Here is a 21,177-nt window from a genome sequence, read left to right on the forward strand (position 1 = left end):
ATGTACATTTTACGATTAACGAGAGTTAGTAAATATACTACAGTTTCATTCAACATACTGCTTCTCCAGTACTCCGCCTTAAAATTAAATTATTCCAAGTTAAAATCCAATCTCTGCGTAACATTTTGCTCTGGTGCACCCTTTTCCTAGTTTATGTGTATAAAGTCGTGAGATTAAGGTCGTAAATAAAATACATTTAATGTTACAAACATGCCTAAAAATGGGAGGCTGTTTAAATATTTTTTGATTTAATTTATTTTGATTCATTAGTATAATTTTATAGCATCTAATAAAAATTATAAAAGCTACAGATTTTCGTACGTAAAAATAATACTACAATTTTAAATTAACTGTAGTTTTTCTATTTTATAGTTAATAATAATTAGTTTAGTAAGTTTTTAAGATTAATTTTGCATCGCAATATTTCACGTAAAGAAATAAAATAAACATAGTTAATAATATTTTTAAAACTAGAATTATTATAGGAGTTCATTGAACACTAAAAAGTAAAATTCGGTTAAAACTGTTGAATCTATAGAGTAAAGTATTTGCTTTATTTGCTCATTTACTTGAACGATATAATATTTGAGTTCATATTAAATGAGATTATTTAACCATTTATGTGTAAGATTCTAATAGTTTTGTTTAAGTTTTTAATGGTGTCCATCGAAATTATATAGGATGAATTTCGTTGTTTGTAGTTTGTAGTTAAAAATTTAGTTTTTCTTATCTAGATATTATTTGTATGATAGTCATATAGATTTTAATATATAAGCTTTACTCCAGGATTATATTGAAGTGCTGATAATTCGTTCCATTTTCAAATAACTCGATTAATGATTATTCGAATAATATAACTATAAAAAAAAAAAAATAAAAAATAAAAAAAATAGGTTACTTATTAATGAGTAATTATGAATAAATATATATATATATAATATACGTATATTAATAATATTATTTATATATGAAGAAATCATATTTTATATCAAACATTTTCAAACTTACGCATAAAAATATTGATAATATTAATAAAATAAATTTTAAGTGGAGTTTTATTTTTATAATCGAGTTTTAATTATTATTAAATACAATTTTATTCCAAATATCTATGAAATAACAGTATAATAGTAATGCCTTATCACTTAAGTGAACTAAATTACATTATATGTTGCGAAAATATTTATTTTTAGTTTGACTAATAAGTCTAAGTGACTATAACACCAAGAATGTATAAAATATTTTTTGTGATTGATTAAATGGTGAATTAAAAGAAAAAAATACTTTACTATAAATTTGGCTGTTTCCAGTACTTAATTGAAATTTTACTTAAAAATATATCTAAATACTTTTACATATTATATATCATCTTTTATAATTTTTCTTAATATGTAAATATTATGTTAGATTTAAATAAATTGACTTCCATTTATGCAGATATTTTAGAGAACACATTTATGCAGGAAATATAATTTATTACGCAACGTCTAAAACCAATAGTTTTAAAAATAGTGATATGAACAATAAAAAAATATTAATACCTAATATTTATTTTTATGTTCATTTAAAAATTAAAATTGATGAACAAAGAACGAATTTTATAATGATTATAACATAAATATGCAATAAAAATGAATCGACTAACAAATGTTAGTACCTATGTAATTTTTTTATTTATAAAATATGAATATTGCTGATAAAAAAATAAAAAATAAAAACATATTAAACGATATTAAAAAGTCATAATTTATCAAAACGAAAATGTAGAAATTCACGATATTTTTAAGTTAAATTCTTTGGAAAATAAAACAAGTTTTTAGCGTTCATAACGTCTTAACATAAGTATTAACTAATTCGAATAAGATTAGACTCATTAACAGAGTATAATAGTAAATATATTTAAAAAACTACTTAGTATAGATATTATTTTATTAACGCATAAGTTTGTAAAACAGAAACTTTTAATAAATAACAATATTGAAATTATTTTAAATGTGTAAATTATAAAAACTTATACGATAAATTTTACATTTATTGTTATTGATGTTAAACTTTTTGGTTATTACTATTCGATTTCCCTCAGAGATTTAATGCTAACATTAAAAATGGCATTACCAGACAAAAGAGTTAACGGTGTTTCCTTTTAAGGTATTTTATATTGTTTATTGGCCAAGAGAGGCAATAAGGCGTGATAAAACCTTTTTGATTTTCATTTCGTGATTTTAATAATAAACTATGACCGTAGCGGATTATATAGATTTTCTGTTGCTAAACGAGCCTACCGTAGATATACGATAAAACATGCCAATGAAATAAAATATGGTTTTTTCATTGTAATAAAATTCAGAGATATGTATTGTATATAATATAAACATTTGTATATCGTTTTCATACCTTTTCTGGCTAATAATAATTGTATAAATATCCTAACGAAATTTTACCAATATTAGTAAATTATTATAAGTTACGCAAAACAAAATAATTAGTTCGATGATATTGTTAGATTATGTATTGTAATATTGTTTAGACAATTTATTTACGATTTAAATGTTATTACATGAGTAACGTATAATTACATTATAAACGATATTGTTAAACCTACATTTGGTCGAAAATAAAATAAAACTAATAGTTGATTTTTATATTGTAGATTTTGGTTTGATGTTAAACATTATTGAATTATAATTAACTTTAGAATATTACGAAAGTATAAACTCATTTTATGAGAGTTTATGACGGTATAATGTAATTAATAATCAGTGTATATTATATTATCATATAGTTTTAAATTATTCTAGAACATTTTTTTGAGGCACACTTTCAAGAAAATATTATTTTATTTTCACACTTTGGTTAATAATAATATGTACTTATATAATATACAAATCTGCTTTAGCTTCATATTATAAAATTTACTTATGAAAAATAGTAAATATAATTTTTTTGTAAGCTTTATAACATAAATCATTTAAAAATATTCTGTGTAGCCATGACATTAAAAGTTAAATCGCCAAAAATTATGAAAAAAAAAAGTCAAAACAAATATCTTGGTTTAAAATGTACTGCCGGAATGACCCTAAAAAGTAACGTTAGAAATATATCATTTTTGTTGAATTTAAGTACTAAAGTATTGGATATTTTTATTAAAATTAATAATGTAGAAATTAAAAAGGCTTTTAGAAAACCTATATTATTTTCTAACCTTTTTTATAATATGATTAAAAACTCCAGTGACTTGATCAATGTGACATTTATTGTAGGTAATTATAGTTTTTGGTAAAGTTATGAACTATCCACTAATCATAATTCATTTTGTAGTTATAAAGTCATTTAACAAAAAAATATTAATCATGTTATATCACAATGCTAGTATTATGAATAATTAATTATGTTATAATTCTTTTTTTAAAATTACAGATGTGATAAGAAAAAGGACATTAATATAATAATTAAAAATCATGCATGGGTATCGTAGTAAAAAATTATTTTACATTCAAAATACATTTCATTAATTTTATAAATACCAATTAATGCTAATAGTACTATTTGATAACGTATTTGAATTACATACCGACGAAAAAAATTACCACCACGATTGTTTTCAAAGTACTTAGTATATTAAGTATAAAAATAGTTAAATAATATAATAGTGATCATAATAAGCCAGTACAATAATCATGACTAATGAGCTGGATGATAATTTGGCATTGATGCTTAAAAATATTTTTCTTTTCATCTTAAATTCTTTTGCTCACATAAAAAAAATAAAATTAAAACTAACAATTATTCTTTGTTTCTTGTGTGTATAGTTAAATTAAACATTAAATCTAATCATTAAATGTAAAATTAATAATATACTTATATGTTATAAATGAGTATATATTTTTAATCATTTTATGTTGATTATTATTAAGCAAATAACTACATCTATCTTTATTACTTATCATTTTGTAGTTGAAAATGTATAATATTTAATTTCGTAATTTATGTTTTCTTTTAACAAACAAATCATTTTACGATTTTACTAATTTTTACACTATACAAATTGTAATATGATAATTCCATAATTTTGTAATTTTAAACTTAAACGTACGGGTACTAATACCTGTAAATTAAAAATCAAATGAATGTTAATATTATTCATATATCTGAAAATATAGTTATTGAATTTATAATGTTTCACATTTATATATAAATGAAATATAATACTTAATTTTTACTTTATTAAATATACCTATAAATTATATATTATTTGCCTGAAATTGTTCCATTAATTCAAAATCAAATAAACTCTAAAATCGGTGCCAATATTTTGCAAACATTCGCTACCAAACTTTTATAGTTGGCTACTTATTATTATTTCTGAAACAATTGAACTTTTTATACGCAGAGGGAAGAGCATAGTCATTAGTTGCAAAATATTGGCATCAATTTCAGGCCAATCGAATAGATCGTGAGTAGGAAAAACTTCTATTACGTAAACATAACTATCGATTTTATCTAGGTGTTTAAATAAATGACAGAGAATCAATACGTATTTTACTTTAAAAAAAATATCTACATATATACTGAAGTGAAAAATATTAATTTGTTTTAAAAAAAAAGTGGTATTTGTAAATAATCAATCAAATTTTCAGTGATACTTTCGATCTAATATTGAATTTGCATCTTTGGGAAAAATAAAACAATGATTGATATTGGGAAGTTATGAAAAAAAGACTTAAAATTAATCATATATAAAAAAAACTTGCTTTAGAAACAATACTTTTATCGTCATTATGGTACATAATAAACGTTTTTTGACTACTTACATAAAAATATTTGTTACGTATTAAACTACATAACATTGCCTGAAATTGAGGATAATATGCTTTTTTTTTAATCGTATGTTTTATGTAGTTAAATGTAAAATAACATTAACTCGTAAATAAAATCTGATCATAATAAAGCTTTATTACAGTTTTTTATTTTCAATTTAAATGAGTAATTTTTTTTTCTATTGTAGTAAATTAGTTTTTTCTTCAATTTGTTTTCAGTATGCTGTTTAGTTCTAGATTTAATAATATCTTTGCTATTTTTGGTACTGTTTGATATTCCACTTGCTAGTAATAATTGTGTGTTAAAAACAATTAGAATTAAATTCTTAGTGTCATTTTTGGAGTACAATAATATTATGTTAAATTCTTTCGCTTCAACATATAATATAAAATGGCCTGATATTTCTGATGACTTATGATTCAATGTTTTTTATTTTGTTTTTGATATTATTGGATTTTGATTAAGAATCTAATTATTACTGAATCAATTATTTTGAAATAAAGTTTGAATTTTTGGTCTTTATTCGGTTGGATTGTATGATTGAAATCATTGAAAGTATGTTTGATTTATTTAAGTTTACATTAGCTGCTCTTGAGCTTATTAAAGTTTTGGTTATATTTGAATCGCCTGCAGGCACTGTGTCAGCTTAGTTGGTTTATTAATTTCACTTTATTCTACGAGTATGTACGTAAGTAAAATTATATATTATGCATATGCGATGGTGTTCAACATCAAAAGGTATAATGATTATAATAACAGTGCAAAATTTTCACAGTTTTAGAAATAGAGTCTAAACTAAAACACATAAAAGATGTTCATTTAAATTTCAAACTATTCATTTTTTATGTTTAGTAATATCTAATATTATATTAAACACACACATTCTACATTCAAATGAGTTACGAATATATATTATGGAAAATTATAGTATAAATTTAGTGTATTTACATAATATTATAATATTTAGCTAGTATATTTGAAATTCTACATGGATTAATAGCTAATGTCAAAGCATGGATGTAGCTTATTAAGATGCAATTATTTTGTCAACGATTTCGTATTAAAAATAGTGTATACATATTATAACATATACACGTGTGTTTGTACTTAGATATACCTAATTAAAAAAAAAAAAAAAATTAAATTAATGTACAATTTTATTGTTTCTTTACTATTTGTGCAACTATAATTTTGATGAAAAACGAATTCTTCGAATTATTTTTATGTCTGATTTGTTACTTAAGACATTTATTATGGTTTTTAAAATACCTTACATTTTTTTTTTTTTTTTTTTTTATAAATAGAATATAAATTCTTAAGTCAATCCTAGCCTGTATTTATCATATAAGTGGATGGTTGAGTCTTCAATAGCATTGGGAATTCAGTACATCTTTCTGACATCTTTCTGGTAAATATAGCTAAGCTCTGTGAATACAAATATTGTTTGTCGTCTTGCGATTCCCACAGGAGTAATAATTTAAAAAAGTACGAGTACTTTCAACTCAGAAGCGCTCCAAAAATATTTTGTATTCTTCCATCAAGAAAGTTTGAATATTTAAAAATAAAAAACTATTAAGTCAAAATATTATTACGACTATTCTAATACAAAATATAATTCATTATTGCATAAAATATCTAATGTTTGAATATAATTTAATCGACTCATAAAATAGAACATACTTAATAAGTTATTATTAAATTAACAAATTATTTGAATATATCATAGTCATTATTTTGTATAATTCTCGATTGTATAGCTGTATAATATATAGAAACAATTTAAAATAATCATTATGAATATGTATATCGTAATTTATAAGACATTTGGAATCACGGTGTATTACTGAATTATGAGTAAGATAATATAATCAAAATTGTATTATATTTAAAATTGTTAAAATCTTATAAGTAATTTAAAAACAAGTTGTATTGTAGGATTAAAAAATGTAATTAATTCCTTACATATGCTAAAAAAAAAAAAGAAAAAAATAAAATAAAATAACGGGTTTGAACTCTCCTACAAGAAATATTCGTGTTAAAATAATATTTGAACATGACCGTACGACAAGTAGTATAAACGGCTTGTTCGTTTTATTAAATGTACTCATTGTTAAATTGATGAACACAGACTTTGATAATCTAAATACACAATCTAATGAACTCTGCGATTTACTGAGATAATAATAATATATATAGCATTTATACATTTTTATAAAAAAACACAATTAAAATCATTGAATGAATATTTTCAGCACTTCCGCCAGCTAAGCGAAAAATGTTTTTAAATTGAATTGCACAAGACTTCATCAGTGATGAAAATACATAAAAATATAATATTATATATTTATATACCTTTTTATAAATAATAAACCTATTGTGATGATAACATTAACCACTAAGAGAAAATGGTCCATTGAGATGAACGCCAGTAATTACAACTCCTCAAACTCTGTAGCCTTTGTCGATAGCCATCAACAAAATCCAAGAGCGAACATTTCGACCGCGTTTTTCTATAAACGGTTTTATAAACGACGGTTCGGTACTTTCAGTTAATCTATAAATTATCCATTACCTTACCACGAGTAGAACTAAACACATTTATTAACAATGTTGTTGAATGTATCTGATAAAGTTGGGAACATGTGTTCTTTATTCAGGAATACTTTCACTCTGTATTTTATAATAATAATAACTAGTGTATTATTGTTCGTATATTAATTCTCATCAAGTACGGTAATAGAATTATGCATTTGTCCATAGTTATTATTTGTTTATAATCTAAATTATTTTATTCATCGTTACTTTTTTTTTTAGTGATAATATTTTTGAAAATTTGTTAATTTACGAATAATATATTATATGTTATGAGTTCAATATTTACATATTATTATAAAAATAGCTAATTGTTTTTACAATGTATAAGATTTTTGGTTTAAGTAATATAATATAAAATTATTTTACGGTTATTATTATTATTATTTTTTTTTTTTTTTTGCTTATTGTACTTATTTTGTTTTTATAAGTTTGATTCACGAACTTATATACAATATTTAACACAGTTTGAGAGGTTCTTAAAAGTGTTTGCTATTGACAAGGCTATATTTCATACACGAATAGAAAGACGAAAACAGACTTTCACTTTTGAAACTTATTGTTTATTAAGACTCTCGAAACACTATATTTATGGGTTTAAGATAAAATTTAAAATACATTAAATACAATATGTTTTTAATCCATTTTAATTAATTTAAATACATCAACAATTTATTTATAACAACATGCCGATATAATTTTTTTCGTGTTAAGAAATAATACGTTTACGTAAATATATTTTTTACTCTGGTCTATCAATGAAGGAAATTTAAATTACATTTTTTTTTTTAAGTTATTATATTTTTAAAACTGTTACATTTTTATTATATTATAAAATAGTATTTATTTTTGATTTTGAATTTAAAATATAATATTTTGTTATTTATAAATTAAGATAACACTTTTCAGAATATTGTATATGTATATCATACCCCTATTATATATATATAAAAACGTACAAAGTCATACACCGTATTTTTCCTGTTCAATAATTTTTACCAAACTTTATTTTTTTGAATTTTAACTCTATAGTATGGCCCATATTTTTTCTTTTGTTAAACTATTTATTTTATAAAGTATTCACGGAATCATGAATTTTAAATTTATCTAGAATAATCCATACAGAAAATTCACATTTCTTCAAATATTTAACGAGAATTTAAATCTAACTTTAATTTTTTTTTTTCATAGAAAAATCAGAACACCAATTGGTTAATCAAATACATCTAATAACAAAAAATAATAACAATTATAAATTAGTACGTGTGGTTTACCAGTATAAGTTTAATTTATAAATAAATATTTAAAAATTAAATATATTTAACAATGTGTATGTTTTGTATAAATTATATTTTGAATTTAATTGAAATTGTGTATTTCATATTTATAGTGAAAATATATATTTTCTAAATAAGGGATTTTGTCTTTACTAATGTAATGACAAAATACAATTTTATTGGATCAGTAATAATATTTTATTGTCAGCTTTTGTCTATAGTTATGATTTATAAGTATGCAATTGTGAATTTCAATGATAATTTATTCAATTATCTAAAATATAACACACATGATCAACAATTTATATTTAATTTTATTGTAACTACTTCTATCAGAATTTTGGATAGTGAATTCTACCAAACATAATTTATTGGTTTTAGAATATCAATCAACATAAAATTTTTACTAAAATATTAAATATACGAGTGCATTGTTTTAATTTTAAAAGTTATATATGATAAAAATATACATTTTTGATTGTAATAAAAATGATGTCATATTATTGTTAAATATAAACATTAAAAAAAAAAAAATCTTTCAAAGAATTACATAATTTTAACATTGTCAAAATCAAATCATTGCGAGGAGATGCAACCATTTTAAATGCTTAAGGATTTTATTAAATGGCATATATCAATCGTGTAATCATAAACATTATATAGAAGAAAAGTGCAATAATTTGTTTTGACATATTTGTATTTAATTTAAATCTTTAAAAAATAAGATTTAATTTTTTTTTTTTGAAAGGCGTGCGTAGAGATTTACATTGGAATTATTCCACCACCGCGTTCTAGCTGTGCCGAATGTACGATGTATAACATGCAATGGGGTAGGATAGGTTCGTTGACAACCACGCTGATTGTTCGTGCAAGATATTGGCTATACGACTTCATTTAGTAATTAAATTCATAAACGATAATATTTTAATCAGACTTATGGGCGTACCACAACAAACATTGTAAATAAACATAGCATTATTATCATACAAGAAACAGGAAACACGATATGACGATAATTCCGTATAAGTACCGTCTGGTTATTATCACGAATGCAATATATATTTTATGCTAGCGACAATGCAATGGACGGAGATTGTAATAATAAGTATCCGTACGAATTTAATTGAGATGTCTAATCGAATGACAAAATAACGCGGTTTCAATAAATAATTAAACGTCGGCGCACTCTAATTTATAACACCGCTGTATATTGTACTGCTGGATAAATCCGCACTTTGTCGCGTTGTACTGTTGAGGAGATAAGGACTTCATCGGTTGTGTTTTCGACACAGAATTGCCGGACTGCTTACAATAATAATATTATATTATAGTCTTTGTCGTGTGTCGTAAATATAAAATACTACCCGCGGCGCATTATAACTAGACAAACTATATTATATCTGACGCAAGTGATTGGCGGCGGACGGGTTGGCGCCTGTAAAGCGTTATATCTCAAAGTGTGTGTATGTATATACAATACAAAGTCGAACGGCTTAAAACTTTGAATCACACAGCGGCATACTCGTGTTGGGACCGGTCCAATTAGGCATATATGCGTCGAGCAGGGAAGGAGATCCGTCGTCGACACATTGTCGCGATAATTGAATCGATACGAATGTCTATAATTGCGACCACGCAGAGTGTACGTGACGCAATACATGAAAAATTTACACTAAAATATCTTCGAATTATTGAGTGTTGTTATGACTATTTGATAACCGCCTCTGCGATTTCGATTTAAACGCAGAAATGTATCAATAATTGCGAATGATAATATGTTCACCGCGAGTTATTATATAATTATATATAATATACATATACATTGTATTTATTATTTATATACCAGAATAACGACATGGTGACGAACGCTCATAATATATACCTTGGACTTTATCCAATCCCGTGTTCAAGTTCTATCGGCACCGTCTGTAGTTAAATGTGTAAATGTGTGTGTCTGTGTGTGTATTTTTGGCGGGTGGCGGAAGAGATAGTTAAGTCCATCGTCGGTGGCGCTGCGCAATACATTGCGGTCGTGTCGCAACGGTGTCGTCCTAATAACGGAAATATATTTTTGGCACCGGTCGGTTACGTACGATAACACCGTGTTGATTGATTTTTTTTTGCCGTTTCTTCCTTTTTCCTCTATATGTCTCTTTACATCAATGGTAGCGCCATAGGGGGTGCTGGTTGGTGATAGAAATGAAGGTGGGGTGAAGTAGCCTCCGGTTACGTAGAAAATCCGTTAATTCCGCGCTCGCACTACTGTTCCGCGTCTCGGACGTATAAATATAAATCCTTAATTGCACACCGGGAAACAAATCACCCCGGCCAACTTCACGCCACGAGCTCCTATCTCATTTGGATTGTAATGGCTTCAGTGCGGCCGGACGATGGACCATATAACACGGGCGTTCAAGACGGACGGAATCGATTTTTCATCGGCTAATTCGACCGGTCATTTGTATCGGTAGTGTAGTACAATAATATATTTCGATTGTCGTACTGCAATATATATCTAGTACACGTTGACAGTAAAAAATATGGTTAGAAAATACGCAGATATATGACGTGTATATAGTGTATTATATGCTTTCTCTAACACTCATATCTCATGTTATGTGTATTTTATTATAATAGTAAAAAATATATTTGATATGTAAATAAAACAGTCTGAAAGCTTAGTGCAGGATGGTCGAGAAATCTAATAAATACGGCCAACATGCACGTGCAAACTTCCATTGAAATTATTTTGATATTAAAAATATGAGTATATCCTATGACATTGTGTGTCCCTGTCCATTTTGAATATATCTCGCATCTATATTAGCAGAAAATCGCAAAATGTGATGATCATCATGATATTATAATAGAATATAATTATTATGTGTTGTAACTGGTGAACAGTATATTATTAAATTTGAAATCGATGTCGTAAACGTCATAAATGTTAGCGACTCATTCATTTAGCCTCACGTCCGATGTGACCACAACGATCGATGATCGACTTACTTCCGTACAGATAACTAAAACGAATTATTGTTAGTTATTAATCAAGAATTTTGTTAGCAATCGATAAACCTATCGTTTTATTTGGTTGACGTTTTTTCTTATTCTACGGCAAAACAAAAAATACAAATTACCGTATGAGTTAGTCTAAAATCATCAATGATTACGTTTTGAATTCAATACATTTATTAAATTAAAATTGATGGCTTATTTTTGCTTTTACGGGCGATAATAGTATTTTACTTTAGAATGTAAACTATATATTCTTTCATCACTTAGGTTAGGTGAAAAAAATGAAATAATTTGTAAATAAAGAAGTTAATTTGATACATTGCGTATAACCTCCTACACGCGTAGACATACATATTGCCTATATATTACGCCGTCATACATTATTTGTAAAGCAGCAATGGTTCATTCCGCCTTAAAAATATAAATAAAATAATAAACCTGATTTTTCACGTACTATGACAAATTAGGATTTTGTGGCTGAAAGTAATAAAACTTAGACAATTCGTCGAAAAATGATAATGGTGACTTTTAAGGTTGGTTATTTTATAAGTTATAGTCATTTTTTATTTTATTTTATTTTTATTTTTTTTAACAAGGAATAATTCATTTTATGGGCGGTTCCGTGGCTTTGTGGTCTGGATTTTCTAGCGAACGCTGATAAATTAAGATTGATGCCGTCTTCATATCAAAACTATAAATAAATTCTCACAACAAAACGTTGGGTGTATACGCATCGTTGTAGAAAATAAAATTATGTGTTCGGAATAATAATATAAATTGTACGTATAAAAACAACGAATGTTTAATAAAATAAATCAAACAGCTAGTGGGTTTGCTTTAAGTAGGTATAATTTGTTTAGGACGGTGCGTTTTGGGCTTTACTTTTCGTTGGATTCAGTAATCTTTTTATATTATATTTGACAAAGCCCATAAAACAATAGACGTTTTAAAAGTACGTAACAACTCACACCGAATATCAAGCACACAATGTAAGGTCGGTTTTATTTAAAAACTGAAATACATAAGTTCTAAAATTTTAATAGCTGCAGTTATAAATCAAAGTGACAAACAAAAATGTCAATTACCAACTTTTGTCATTATCACTAAAGCAGACCAAACTATTTTTTTTTTTTTTTATTTTTTTTTATATAATTTTAATTGTATTATCTATATACGAGAGTAATTATAATTACAAGGTTTTACAAACATTCATTTTTCTTCAATATACAAAAATTAAGTTTCTTATATTATCACAGAAAAGAGGGTTAGTACATTAATAGTTTTTTAACGACACAAAAAATGCTGATTACAATAATAGAGAAACGATTGAAATCAAAATCGTATTGCAAACAAGATTATATTTTTTCTACACCATCAGTTTTTAGTGTTATTCGTATTATTACTGCTTTAACGACTGATTCATGAAAAAAAATTCATGGTTTATTGATTTCAATATCATTTTATACTCACGCATGCTCGTGGCGATTACGTAATATATATGTAATAGACAAAATGATAGGTTCAATGATATCGTCGTCAGTTAAATTATTTTAGCGATTCATATCACAGAGAATGATAATCTAAGTATATCTAACTACCTCAATAATTTTATTTTATTTTCATTTTTTATAAATAATGAATTTATTAAAATTCTGACTTTTAAGATTTTTAATAATTTTTATTTAGATTTGTTAAATAATTTAAGAATAGTGTACTAAGGTGATACCAACTTTTTTTTCGAATAATCATCTCATCTTTTTGCCTGTAAATTGTAAAGTAGGCGACTTTATTTTAAAATTTAAATTTAGCTAAATCAAAATTTAAACGAGTATTTTTTAAGTAAACGAATTGTTTTGCTATAAAGATAATAAATGACTTAAAATTCTTCAAACATACATTTTAATAACTCTGAAACTACTCGTTCGTATATGAAATTTAAATACATCTACAAATTAAAAGTTTGGTTATGATTTGAATAAATATTTTTTTATTGCCATAAAACACTCCTTAAAAGTATAAAAGTATAAATATTTAAAAACACGGGTCCTTGAGTGTATCTAAAAAATTGAAAAATTAAAATTCGAATAAATTATTATACATTATCAAAAAATAAAATAGGTTTGAGCATTCGTGATGAACACTGTTAAAGCATAATGCACTGTGTGTGTGTGTGTGTGTGTGTGTGTGTGTGTGTGTGTATGGGTGGGTGAATAGATGGTTGGATAGATGTATGTGTGTGTATAGGTCCGTCAACACACACGCACACACACATCAACATATAAATCATGGTGTACAAAATATCGTGTGAAAAACAAATTTTACCGTTCATGGCACGAGTCTCTTTCACGATGGTTCATAACGCACATTTACAAATATAATATATTATTATTGTGATAGCAGTGCCACGGTCAAAACTTTGAATCATAGTATTATTATCGCGGTTATATTAACGTCGACATCGGATAAATCATAATCATAATAATATTATAGTAACAATATGCGATTGCGCCGGTTCACGCGTAGTGCGTGCTATGTATTTATTATAATAAATCACCGGACGATTCTTTTAATGCGGAAAATGTTAAGCTCTATTCGTGATTTTTATTGTTCAAAACTCAGCCGTTCGAGAATTTTTTTATTTTTTTGAAAGCGGACGATATTTGTGTTATAAAGTGTTTTTGACTTGATTTTGTTTAACTTTTACAATCTTCTTTTAGGAATGAATGTTTTGATAAATTATGATACGATTACTCGAGTTTTGTTTTGAAAACAATAATGTTCCATATTTTTATTTAATTTCAACATGACGATAAGTGTTCTGTGTTTGAAGAATCGTATTTTACATAATGTTTGAAAATCATATTATACCGATACATAATATAGATATAGTGTTTGAAGTAGCGGACTTAAATTGTTTCGCTATTTTCGTGTTAAAAATTTTAATATGATATAAATTGTACAAATAATGTTTTTTGTTATATTTATAGAAACTTCCTCTCCTCGTAAACTAATTTTGCATATGCCACTAAGTCTATAGTGTAGGTATGTCATAATATTTATACGGGTTAGATATTGTGGTTTCAAATGTATGGTCGGAGTGGAGTGTACGTGCGTTATCGATCGCACACACGATACCCACAGGCGTATACCGACCGGGTGATCCATTAAACGTAAAACACTAATTATTTTAAAAATTATTAGCGTTTTCGAAAATATCTTTTTACTGTGTTTTAAATCGTTAAATACATTATTTTTTACCATTTTTTAATATCAACATAAATTTTTAATCACTTATCCCTATGTAGAATATTTTTTGGAAAATTTCTGTATGTATAAGCATGGAATTTTAGACGAGAAGTATATGAGATAACTATATTATTTTAAGGTTTAGATAAGCAGGGTAGAATAGCACAATGGTACTTGCAAAATGTTGATCCACTTCTCCACTCAGCAAACTTTAAATAGTTATAACTTATAGGTTACAACTGTTACAATAGTTATAACTAATAAATTAATCATCCAAAATTGGATAGCCTTAGATAAAAATTCTTCAAATAATATTTTGATTAGGAATAAGAAATTAAAAATATACGATGTAATTTAAAAGAGTGAAATTTAAAACTAGTAAAAACTTAATTATTTAAAAAAATAAATTATTATTTCGTAGGTACGGTTTACCGTTAAGTAAAAGAAATATTTTCAAAAACATAAGCATTTTCTAAAATAATTATAGTGATACGTCAAATGGATCACTGTGGACAATTTTTTTTCTATCCTATCTATCTTTATATAATAATATCATGTTATTATAAACGCGTATGTCTCGTATGTGCTCGTTGTGTCCACGGTGACGAATATGATGTACGATTAACCCGTCATCGGTCGAACGTGTGCTACACCGCTACGACCTGATATATTATTATTATGAAATTACAGATTAATATTAATTATATTAAATTGCATTTCGTGATATCATTATATGTCTGTTGTTGAAATTTTATGCGTAAATTATAATTCATATTTATTTATAGGCGAACATTCGGTTCGGTGTCCGTTGATTTATCCATCGCCCGATCGTGACAGTTGACTAATTTATATTTTCGCCATAGATGAATATATGTTTAAATATTAAATTTATGGAACAGAAATTTACATTAATACAGACATTTTTTATCTTTGTCAACGTGATATTTCTAGACTTTAAATAATGTATATTCAACTCGAACTATTGTTGGTGTGTTTCGAAGCTTAACATATTAAATATTTAGATAGCTACAGACATTAACTACTATAAGACCATATTATTAGAATTTAATTTAAAAAGGTCTACAATTTACAATAATTGTCGATGTATTCTATTCAAATGCAAAAATGAATAGTTGCGTAGCCGACGTCTTCCGATTTTTTACACATTTTTAATATATTTTTTTTATTCATTTATATGAATTCACAATTTGTTTCAACAAAATACTAACTGTGAAATAACAAAATTTAAGCCTTACAGATAATTTTCTAGCAACTCGTCACTATTTGATTCAATATGAATGTTATGCATTAAAAATTATATATTATTTAATTTTTCGAATAAGAACATATAAAGATCTATAGTCAAAAAAAATATATATATATTTATAAAAAGCTTGATATTTTAATTCATATTGAACTTATTTTTTTTTTGTTTTTAAATATTGAATAATTTTATTTCAAAAAAAAAAAAAAAAAAAAAAAAACAATTGTGTTTTTATTTTAAAGCGACTATTCTGATTATAATGAGTTGGATTATTTATTGTCATTGTATTTTATTTATATATTAAAAATAAAATAAAATGAAAGTTTTTATGACTGATATACTAAATTCTTACAATTTAAATATTATTCAACCAAGTTATTTTTTAAACTATATAGATTAATAATATAAATAGCATCGACAAAAGGAAAAAATAATATTTTATTTTATTTTTCACAATAATAGCAAACAATATTATTTTATAATTATATGTATTATATATTTATAATTTAAAAATATTATGTCAAAAAAACTTTGGGATGGAACCAAATAACTACCAGTTGTATACTTATAAATCAAATAAAAAAAAATTAGGGTAATGTTAAAACGTATATAAAGATTACAAAAAAATTTTAATAAATAGGTACTTAAAAGTAAATTTGTATAATTTGGATAAGCATATTATAAATAATTTATGAAATTAAATTATATTTCATTTTAGAAGAAAATGTATCTCTTTATTATCAAAAAAAGTTATTAAAATATCGTTTAGAGAATACAACAATTTTCTGTAAAAAAAAAATGAAATAATAATAATAATAATAAAAATAGCTATTATGAGTGTTTAAATATGAAAAAGCATTTCTTTTTATACAAAAAATCCAAGGGGTTATTAAAATCTTTGGTTTATAAGTTACTTAATATTTTTAAGTTTCAATTACCTATTTGATATATATGAACGTATTATTAAAATAATAAAATATATACTTATTTATATTTTATAAGGTATTTAGTGTATTTAGTACACTTGTTATATTATATAATTTTTTATTTCAACTGTTAATATACCGAAAATAATGTTCAATAGAATAATTGAAGAATGGATATTATTTCTAATGTTTTGTGAAAAGTTATAACTAATTTTATTTAAAAGCTTTTATTAATTATTCAAAAATTATCGTACATCATTTTAATTAATATTTATACTCAAAGTTATAAATCTGTTGACACGAAAACATTCAAAATTACATTTCACAAATTATAAAATCATAAATATCTCGAATAAAAAATGTAGAGTAATCCATAACAACGGGTTTTTATTCGACGTAAATTAAAATTTTTAAAAAGAATACAAATTACTGTTTTAATTTGTTTATTATATTTAGTTTTTACGTAAATAAAATAAATTACAAAAAATACCGTTGTATTAATAAAAATGACAACAACAATGTCACGTTCTTATTGAAACAATTTATAGACACCCGTGTAGCAAGTTTATGAGTTTTTTCTTGGTCATTTTTGAGATTCTTTTCATTATGTTCTGCGGTTAAGCCCGATACAATATACATTTTTTCGCCAAATGATTTATTCGGTATTCAACGTTCTTGCAGTTTATTCAACGAATCGTTATTGGTTATACGTTATCAATACGGTTATATAGACAAGTGCCATTTATCGAAAATGTAAGATATTGGATTTTAAAAAAATATACAAAAGAAGTAAATAAGGTTGGTTGTTTGGAAATTAAAAAAGTGTACGAACAATAAATTCGAAATTTTTTATGTCATTAATTTGTAACAAAGGTGAAAATAATTTATGTAAAAAAAGAAAAATTGTCATCTGTGTCACATTACATCGCTTTCCACATTGATAATGTGTTTTTGAGAATCTCTCGTGATTCTTTTGAAAAAAGAAAAATAAACGTAATATTGTTTTAATATATTATACATTGTTAGACGAGTACACATATTTTTCTTTATTATTTTTTTTTTTTTTTTTTTGTCAAAATCAGCCATACTTATTTACCATATTTATTCACGAAACTAACTCGTTAGACGTAGACGAGGTTTCAAAAATAAATTCTAAAGTCAATTGGTTTAATGTTGATTACCTTGCACTATATAATAGAGTTGTTTACATACAATTATTGATTATGTAATCATATCTATGGGTCAAATAATATACCGAGAAGATTAAGTTTTAAGTATATGAGCAACAAGGCTGTGTATTTTTATAATCTGACATCTGTAACGTGTTAAATAATCAATAGCATAATCACATTTCTCGCGACGTAAACTAAAATAAATAAATAAATATATTTTTATCCTTCATACTGTACCTTTTAACTTCAAATGTGATTATATTTTAGGATTTAATAAAAGTTTGTTTGCTGAAAATATTTTTACGTGAAGAAATTAATTCAATGAAGAGAAATTTAAAAAAAAAGTGTTAAAGTTTCTAATTATGTGTAAAATCTTCATAAATTTTAAATGTGCTTTAAAATTATTTACTTGTAAATTGTAAATGTTTTCAGAAAAAAATCATGTTAATGTATAATTACATTTTTACAAAACTTATACAAACGTATGTCAAAGAAGAAAAACATCAAGCATTTTAATATTTAAATGTTTTACGTTATACCATGCAAAACATAATTATAAGCTAAACAACAATAGGTCGAAATATATGTCTGATATTGGAATTTGCAGTGAATCACAACAGTTATTTTAAGTCATAATCAATAATGGAATAAAACAAAACTAGAATATATCAAATCCATTAAACCGTTCCTTCATTGTTTTTTCCCCCGTGCGAACCAACCAAATACAATCGGAGTTTTCACCGTTTTAAACTGGCTAATTACCGATAAAATTATATATTGCAACCTTTGAATGTTAAAACTGCACGGAAACACTATAATTCGCCGGTAAAAACATAGAACGCGTTTTGCACAGTTCAACACACACAAAGTTTTTTCACTCGTATGTGCAATTATGCGTCCGCCCAAAATAGAATTATAAAATTTTAATATAGGCAATAGTATTGCGTGGTATATTATATTATAATATACATTCGAATAAAAATCAAAACTCCCGATTACCGTGTATTATGAACGATCGATCATAACGGTTCCTTCGGCATTCGTATAACTTACAACTTTTTTTCATCGCCCTTATGGTGGTCGACATTAATCTTTTGTTAATGTCGAGCTTATACAAGAACCCTTGGATGTTTTGCATTTTTCATAAAAAATAACCAATAAAAAGGAATTTTAACTGTTTTGCCTATATGTATATTATTGGACTTATTAAAACATAATGACAAGTACTAGTAATTTATTCGAGGAAATAAAAATTTTAAAAATAAATGATAACTAAATAATTAAAATAGGGAAATAATGTTAATATAATATAGATACTGTTTTAATTTATTAACTTCTAAAATATATCCTTTTGAATAGAAATTATTATAAATAAAACATTTTTTAGGTCAGTTTTATCAAAACTCTAGCATTGTCTCCCATGTTGGGCTAGGCTCTGAGCTTACAGATTTTGATTGACCTTTTCATCGGTAATCATTAAATTTGATAATGACATCTGTTTTAATTAGTTTTATTAATATTTTAAATCTGAAATATTTCAAGTGGAATTTAATATAACTTCTAAATGAATTCTATATTGAAAAGAAAAATAATAAATAAATAGATATTATTAAAGTTAATATTTAAATTGTAGTAGACCCGAAATACAAAGTATAATAAATAACAATTAATACTCAGCCTATACTACAAGTATATAGCCAGCATAATATTATAATTTAAACATGACGCGTATAAGTAAGGGTTAGGGATTTCTATAAATAAGGAGGTTAAAGGGTAAAAGGAACATAACATGTTTTTTTTTCCATTTTATCCTGAATAATATATTTTAATTAATAGGCTTTCTATTATTAACATCACGCCATCATATATCACCGATAAAGTTAGTTAACTCGTATAAATACAAGTCGAGCACCAAACTTAAATCAGAAGAAAGTCACAGTTCTAAGCTGACTATTTACTCCATCATTCGATTATTGCTCGTCCTGGATATTGTCACAGCTGCATCGCTGCGAGTTCATAATCATTCCCAGTCTTGGTAACTTTTTGTTTTAGCAGTAAGCTATAAGTAATATTATTCTATTGATTAATAAGTCATAAATTTCATTAAATATTTACATTTTAAACACAAGTGTTCTGTTTATTTAAAACTACCTTTCTCACTAACAATTGCAAGTTAACCAGAAACGTGCGACGTTGTTAAATCATTAATGTGGAACAGATTGCAGAGTTTTGCATGGTAATCACTATAAAATATTGAAATATTTCACTCAATCAACATTTTATAATGTAATTTTTAGCTTAATGTTTCATGAAGTTTTCAATCACTGATTATTACTAAATATTAAGTATATAGTTATTTACTATATGAAATATATCAATATCTTTTGTAATATTTTTTAATGAAATGTTTAATTTATTATTTTAAAAATGTTCTGAGAACATAATAATAGGTAAAAAAATTATACTCAATATAGATACAAATAGATACAGAACGTATTCAAAATATTTTATATTTTTTAACTCAATCTTAATCCAGGTTTAGTTGAAAATAATTATCATAATATTGGCATTACCTATAAATCGTTATTATTCGTAACACACACACACACACACACACACACACATACATTTAATTTTCATTTTGACGAGAATATTAATTATTTTATCTTCTTTGGAATTCGGGTTTGCCGAGCGTTCGAGTTTAAAATATTCCATATTAACTGTATTAAATTTTCTGAAATACCATTTTTTTTAAAGAGTTAATATATTATTGTCATCCCCAGCAATGTGAAATTGATCGGTTAAAGATTTTGTTCGTTTATATTATGTTATTAACCAAGCGGAACCGCGACAACTCAATTATC

General features: G+C 24.9%; 1 protein-coding gene across 3 annotated transcripts in view; it reads right to left on the minus strand.

Annotated features, from left to right (window-relative positions):
* LOC112594070 (Kv channel-interacting protein 2-like) overlaps positions 1–21,177 on the minus strand; it is a 276,882-nt gene that overhangs the window by 16,123 nt on the left and 239,582 nt on the right. The window lies entirely within an intron of this gene.

This window comes from Melanaphis sacchari, unplaced genomic scaffold (assembly GCF_002803265.2).
Source record: "Melanaphis sacchari strain LSU unplaced genomic scaffold, SCAv2.0 Contig21_pilon_pilon, whole genome shotgun sequence".
In the NCBI taxonomy this organism is placed as follows: domain Eukaryota; kingdom Metazoa; phylum Arthropoda; class Insecta; order Hemiptera; family Aphididae; genus Melanaphis; species Melanaphis sacchari.